Below are 8,160 nucleotides of genomic sequence, written 5' to 3'. Positions count from 1 at the left end.
AGGATTTTTGCAGTTGCTTTTGACCGAGAAAGATAAAATCTATAAATGGGAATAATTTCAGAAAAAAAAAATTTTTTTCAAGTAGAAATGACATTTTCCCAGGAGATAGAATAGTGGGATGTACCACTGGCAATCAGGGGACACTAGTGTGTTTTAAGAAGTGTGAAACCCCTGAAAGTTTGTACCACTGTGGTAGACTGTAGTTTTTCCTTAGCTCTCAAGAACTTGCAGAAGTATTCCTCCTTCCCATAAGATCAAAGATTTTATGAAGTAAGAAGTACACAACCGATTGTGCTCCTGTCCCCTCCCAGCTGAGAGTGAGATAAAGAAAAACAGGGAGGAAAAGGCAGGGAGGACATTAGTGTTTAAGTTCCAGCTGAATGGGGATTTTAACAACCTGGTCTAGTGAAAGGTGTCCCTGACCATGGCAAGGGATATGGAACAAGAAGAAAATTTAAATTTCTTTTCCATCACATAGAATTCCGTGATTCTGGGATAACCTGTATACTACAGAGCACCCATCAGGGCAACTATTAAACACTGAGTTATTCACTGTACATGAATCAGAGAGACCAAGCTATAAGTTAGCAAGGAAAACAATCCCAACTCAGCTGTTTGTATGAGTCCCATACAAACATCTCATTTCATCTCAGTGATGGGCCATGTGTTTAGTTTTGAATTTGGCATGATGGCACTGATGACACTGCTGCCTTTTACTGGGGTACAGTTTATTGCTCCTTGACTTTTAACAAATTGAGGGAAAACAAATAGTCTGAACGATCTGGAGATGCAGTTTGTCAGCTCTTCAAGGTTATACGAGCTCATTGAGGAACAGACTATCTCTGCAAAGCACAGGCACTTCATGGGGAGAAACAACACAACTACGTCTGCCTGAATTAACGAAAGGGACGTCTGGAGGTCTTTCATCTCATTCCTGTTCAATTAATAGCTAGACATAATCCAGACATTAATGAGGGATGCAACTGGAATTGCAAAGTAACATAATTAGTCCCTGAATTTAATCATTCACGAAATTACATACAAATGCTTTGCTTTCTTATTTTAAGTAAGTGTATTTTGTTCAGGCTTTTTCCAATTGGACTTTTTTTATACACTCTAAGTTTTGTCATGTGGAAATACATCTTAGGAAATTCCCTTCCTGCCTCTCACATGTTCATAGAACCATAAAACTGTAGAGAATTCTCAGTTGAAAGGGACCTATCAGGATGACCAAAGTCCAGCTCCTGGGCCTGCACAGCACCATCCCCAAGAGTCCCCATGAGCCCAAGAACATTGTTTGAACACTCTGAACTCAGTCAGGCTGGTGCTGTGACCACTGTCCTGGGGAGAATATTCCAGTCCTCAGCCATCTTCTGGGTGAAGAACCTTTTTGGGTGAAGAACCTTTTCCTAATACCAATCTAAACCTCCCTGACACAACTTCAGGCCATTCCCTCAGGTCCCTGGTCACCACAGAGGAGAGATCAGTGCCTGCCTCTCCCCTTCCCCTCACAAGGAAATTCTGAACAGCTGTGAGGTCTCCCCTCAGTCTCCTCTTCACCAGGCTGAATAAACCAAGTGACCTTAGCTGTTTCTGGGGAATTACAGGTATTCATTAGGTTTAACAGCCATTTTGTTCTATAACACAATTGCTTAAAATCTGTTGCTTCCCTTTATGATAGATTTTTCTGGGCTTTTTAAAGTTTCATATGATGAAATTGCTGAAGACGTTACCTTTAAAAAACACGACACATCAGACTATGCACCAAAATTTCATCTGTTAATATTCTGCTAATGGCTGTCTGAAATTGAATAGCTGATTCCTTTGGAAATTGTTACTTGGGTTATCAATATCAATTGATAGATGTCTACTTATAGTTGTGTGATCCAAATATTTGTCTGAAAATATTCCAGTGACTCCTATCCTCACACAATGGTGTTATTTTACATCTGTAATGCACAGTTTACCACACTATCAAAATAAAATAATGAGGCAGTTTCTACTCAGAATAAGCATGCAAAAACTAATAACTCCAAAATCTTAATTTCCTGAAATGGGCAAACAAAAGTCAATAATCTCTTCTCGTATTACATTCCCCATTTTCTTGTGTGGCAGTAATTAATTTTATGTTTGCAAATATATTGTATTTACTGTAAGCCACCCCTTTGGGGATCTCAAAATGCTACATGCTACTTCATGAAATTGTTGTCACAATAATTAAATGCTTTTGACACTAGAGACATCAGCTTATGGCAGATTCCTATTACAGAAGCTAGTACAGTCATGGTGGGTGAGATGGGCAGTGTCTATAATCCAGGCTCACCCAGATGGGCAGACTGATGGGTTTGTAACAACCTTGCTGCAGAAAACCTTTAGATCTGAGAACATGAATAGATAGCAACCAGTCTTACCTTCTAACCAATGAAACCAAAAGAGCAGAAGGAAAAATTGGTCAGAAAACTTTTAAATAAAAATAACTAAATATTTGAAAATATCTACAAGAGAAAAGTAATTTAACAAGAAGACATCTTCATCTCCAAAGAAATATTTTCTGCTCAAATGCTCTCTTACTTTGTTAATTCTGTTAATTTTTAAATAATTTTTCCTAAAAAAATGAAGTGCCTCTAATTTTGCTACAAAAATGTAAAGATTTAACAGATTGCCAGCTATAAAAACCAAGGTAAAGAAGCAAAGCTGCAAATATTTGTTTCTTGAAAAGTTACATTTTTCCCTCTATGTGCTTCTCATGTATTACCTGAGAAGGTAATTATAAAATACTTGATTAAAAATAAATTTGAAAATTAATAATTCTGTAAACATATGATAATTGTATTAATAGCAGAATGTCCTATGGCATTGAAATATTTTTTATATCAGGACTTTGAGGACAGAAATTATTTCAGATTGTCATTTTTAACTTGTATCAGAGCATTTATCTGTGCTTGGATGAAAATGGTTTATTTTAACCATTATAAACAAGTAGGGAAATAAAAGTGAAATATTGAAATCAAAAGCTGAGTAGGAACTTTTCAAACTCATTTTTTTCTTGGAGTTGTGCTATTTTCTATTTCTCTTTTTGAAAAATATTCCATGTACATTACAGTAAACAAGTAATTAAAATGGAGATTTTAACAAAATTATTCAGAAACCAACAGAAAAATAGAAAAACCTGTCTGAATGAAATATTTTGATTGACCTGAATGTTTATGACTATGATGAGGAGGGGGATGTTAATGAATTTAAACACAAAATAAGTACTTTTTCCAAATTTCATAAGAAATCCCAGCCTTCATTCTAAGAAGATTATTTGGTATTACATGAAATCTTATTGCTGCAAAGCTATTAAATTTGAACTAGTCAATTATACTTTTAAAACTTCATGGTAAATCCTGGTTCTGGTGGGATGTAAGGGAACTAAAACCTTTATCGATTTGCTTCATTTCAAAGGCATCAGGAATGAGAATGAGGAACACAGAATGAGGCCTGCTACCACAATTTTTCCAAATCAATAAAGTCCAGGGAGCATAAAGGGAGAAAAACTTAAATACGTGCAACATCTCTCATATTCTAGGCACATGCTCCAGCAGTTGATTTAAGCTTAGGATGCACAGGTTCAGATACAGACTGGGATGTTCAAAGAGAGAGGAAGCCACAGTTCTGAGAGCAATTCCAGTTAATTCCTCTCAGCAATGTGCTTGCTCTGAGACAATAAAATTCAAATCCTTTTGAATTTACTTACTACACTGGCAACTTTGCCACCAGCTCCCAGTATATTGAGCAGCCAGAAGGTCTGAAATGAGCCTATTAATGCACAGAGTCAATGGTAAAATGGGTTCCTGGTGATTTGTGATTTAGGAGCGATAATCAGCACAGTGTGGGTTGATAGGCACTCAGCTTGAGGATAGAAGAGATAGGAGAAAAAATACGCCATTAGTGGGGCCAGATAGGAACTACTCCAGTACCCAGGCTGCTGAAATGAAGCCCAGCAGCAGCAGAAGGCTGGTAGGCAGACCTCCCACTAATACCACCTCCAACACAGCTGGCTGGATCATGAGCTTGGGAGAAAGAGCACGGAGTGGTAGCCACAGGTGCTGAGATGTTTCCTGCTGATCTGACTTGCTGCCTTCCTTTTAGGACTGGCTGAGGCCAGAGTGGGGGCTGGACAGAGCTGAGAATTGGTTCAGGTGATTTCACAGGAAAATTGCTTGTGAAATAAGAAGCTTGTAAAGAACAGTTCTGCCACATCTGTTTGGGTGTCAGATTTTGGAAGGTTCTCAAGAGCTGGGGTGAGAGTTTGCCCATGTGGAAATCAAATGGCTTCATCCCACCGATGTGGAGTTCAAAAAAAAGCAGATAACAGAATGCATGTCCTGTGTTTCTGAATACTGTGGAAATAAAGTCCTTTATTTAGGAATTCATTATATATTTATGTCATTTTTTGCTTCTGTCCAAAAGTTTGATTTTATAGAAGCAAAGTACTAATACTCATGCATTAGGGAACAAAATGTTCTGAATAGTTTATTTAAAAAACCCTCAAAATAGTGGACATACTTCCTTCTATAAAAAATCCTACTTTAAACTCTACATGTGATAGAAAAGAAGATCCCTTCTACTATGAAGGGATTTTCCCAGCTGCATAACATTTGCAAAAGTTGCTGAAATGTACCTTGACCAGAGTACATATTTTTTCTATTTATTTTTAAAATTACTTGAATCTATGAAGAAAAAATCCTGAATTTTTAATGCACAGCATGATGGACACAAAACTTCTGTGAACATTACTAAAGAAAAATTCTCCTTTTATTAACTGTATCTTTCTTGGGTGGAGGGAATTAAATCCTCCCCTCCCCCCCCCCTCCCCCCCCCCCAGTTTTGCCATTATATTCAGGAAAAATCACATAGGATACTTTTAGCGAAATGTGTTACAACCCTTCCTTTTACAGTCTTAGCACTAGAATTTAATTACTCTATCCTGAAGCAGGGATTGGCTAATATTTCACAATATTTCAGAGCTTCTTGATGCCAAATAGTTGCTTTCTTCAGGTGGTATATGTAAAAGTTTGTACTGTCATTGAATGGCCGAGGTCTGGAAATATCAGCTATGGTGAATTTTTATTCAGGTGTCCTGTTTATTAACTCTTAAGCCCATTCAGACAGCCCAAAATATCCTTCTGTGAATAATCCATTTTTCATCCCTTTCTATGCCAAACACAAATTTGTCAGGTGGCAAGAATTTAGGTGGAGAATTTTTTGTGTGCATCTTGCTGGTGAATGTAACTTGGTGGTTTATTCTTTGCCTTTAATGATTCTAGTGCTTAGAGGGGACAAGAAGGGTTGAAATGGAAGATATTTTCCTGCTGTTAATTTACTGCCTGAGAGAAAAGACTGAAAGTAATTATTGGCCAGTCTGACTTTCACATGAGTAAAGATAATCAGGAGATATCATTACTCTTGTTTTGAGCCTTATCTGTATTTCATATTCACATGACTCTTAGGAGGTGCCAGGGCTCTGGTGTTAAGTCCTGATCTAGTATTTCATGAGCAGAACCTAAAACTTAGGTAGTATGTCTTTTACCTCTGAACAAGAAGTGTTTTGAGGCACCCATTTAGAGTCCCAGAATTGGCTTAACTTTTGGCTAGAAAAAGGTAGTGTTCTATACTCTATTTTCACTCTGAACTAGCTCTTACTGTGTACTGTACAAATTACCCAGTCATATTCTGCTAGTATTTTCCAAGAAGCCATTTGGTAGTTCCATTTTTGGGAGCTTTTATTCTAGTTTTCAGAAAAAATAAGTTGTTACCTATTCTAGGAAATACTCAGTTTCCAATGTGCCAGCTTCCTAAAATAAAGGTTACTCATTCTACCCATGTGCTTTGGGCAAAAGTCTTTTGCTTTCCTGTGTTTTGAAAACTTTTCAATGTCATTAATCAGAGCTTATTTGATCTCAATAAAGAGACAGCTCTTCTATGATAAAGCATCTATCTATAATGAAGGATAAAAATATAAAAAACGATGTGGGTTTTTTTATTGTAGCACCAGAAATATAGTCCAAAACATAAAATACTTCTTTTTAACAGAAGAAAATAATGGAAGAAATTCAGGAGAAATAGAGGTAGAATAGAATAGTTTGGAGGTCTGGGAAATGATTTGATCCAATGAAGGAACAATTTCAAAGCTAGGGTCATCCTCAAGGTGTGAAAAAAACCCTACTGATTTTCCATTGTTCCAAGTTTTGTCCAATGCCTCTCATACTTTCACCATTACCGTCAAAAATTTTTCTCTGAAACTTATCTGTAGCCCAATACAAAATGGTAAGAAGATCCCCTCTTATATTTCTCTTAAAAGTGAAAACCAGAGTGGTCTCTGTGTCTCCTTGCACACCATATGCGTCCTATCTTGGTGGCCCTTCCTTTAAACTTGCTCCAGTACAAGGAAGGCCAAAACCAGACACAAGGTTCCAGATGAAGTCATACAGACACTGAATGGAATAGACTAATAACTTCCCTTGAGCTGCTGCCTAAAATTTCTTTAATAAATCCAATATGAAGTTAATGTTCTTCATTGCAAGGTTTCTGACTCATCCTGAGCTTCATTTGTATCCTAGGTGCTCTTCTACAAAATTGTTTTCTATTTGGCGAGTGCCCAGCCTGTTCTGCTGCAGGGGATTTTTCTATCCCAGGTGCCTTTTCTGAATGGCAGACCTCCCATATGGCATATCAAACTCTACCTCTAAGCTAGTATTGCTTTCCAAGGATGCATTCCAACTTGTCTGTGTGCACTTTTGTGGTTTTGTGTGAGTAGGAATGATTGATTATGAGCACCTACAAAACATGACTGATTTAGTGAATCAGTGTCTCATGTAGTAACTGTTCTATAGCCACCATTTAAATTTTTCAGCAGAGTCACTTGGAATACTTGACATCATCTTCATGTTCTGTCCCCTGCTTCAAAACTCCTCTGATTTGTGGATGTTCCCTCTGACTGCTTGCTGCAAGAACTCTAATTTGCTTGCTTTCTGCAGAAAGAAATAAAAAAAAAAAGAAGACCTCTAAAGGGACATCAAAGCAAGGAACACCACTTCTGGAAAACTGAAAGACTGACAGCACATCAATGCGGGTAAAGATGTTACTTCAGTAAATTGACAATATCTCCCTACATCTATGAACTGAGTAATTAGACCTAGAGAATTTTGCTGCATATCACATCTCATGTTGAAGGTTCAGACTTTTTCTTTCTTCCTTTTTTTTTTCTTTTTTAAACATTTTAAACGTCTGTATTAGATGTTATTTTATTGAGTGCTCTGATTGCTGGGGTATAGATCTTGCTGTATAAATTACCTCTTAGGAACTTTCATATTACTCTGTTTTGGTCTGATCTCCCTGAAACCCAATGTCTGGCTGTCAATGCTGTATATATAGGAGAGACAGGGGCTTGTTACTGCTCCCTAGTTACTGTCTGCTTTCCGTAACTGCAGAGACTATAATAGAGGAAAATATTCCCTTTGCTGCTTCAGTTATTTGCATTCAGGGGCACAGACAGTTCAGAGGAGGGTGTATCTGAAGCTATGCCTCTGTGATTTGAACTGCTATGTCTGAATCACTCTAACGAGAGTAAAACTTGAAAATTAAATTTCAACAGGTTCAACAGTAGGAAATCACATAGTCTCTTAATATTTTAGATATTTATTAGAGCATTGTGAAATGCACTGCTAAGACTTAATCTAAGAGTCGCCTCAGGATGCTTGCTGATGTCTGATACTGTCTTTCAGGACCTCAGTGTTCATAGTTCACCAGAAAACACATGCCTTAAATTAGAAGGAACATGTAGTTCATGTGATTGAGTAAACTTTGCTAAGAATGCTGAGCAAATGTCACTTCTCTGAGCATAAAGTCTTCTGGGTTATTCAGGTAATTGAGAGACATTATCACTAGGCAAGATTTCAAAATAAGAGAAGACATGTATTTTTTTCTGTCTATGCATTGGAAGCCCACCCAATAAAACATTGCCAGTATTTGCAGTTATTTTTGTGCCACAGTTTGGTACTACAGATGGATGTTTCCCTGTCAAAGGGTGGAACTAAAGGGAGCCATGTCTCCTCCTTTCTCAGTTTGGTCTTACATAAAATGCAAATAGAATATACAGGCAAAGTGTAGAGGATT

Source organism: Zosterops lateralis (genome assembly GCF_965231275.1).
Source record: "Zosterops lateralis genome assembly, chromosome: 3".
NCBI lineage: Eukaryota > Metazoa > Chordata > Aves > Passeriformes > Zosteropidae > Zosterops > Zosterops lateralis.
Note: the sequence above shows the minus strand (reverse complement) of the source record.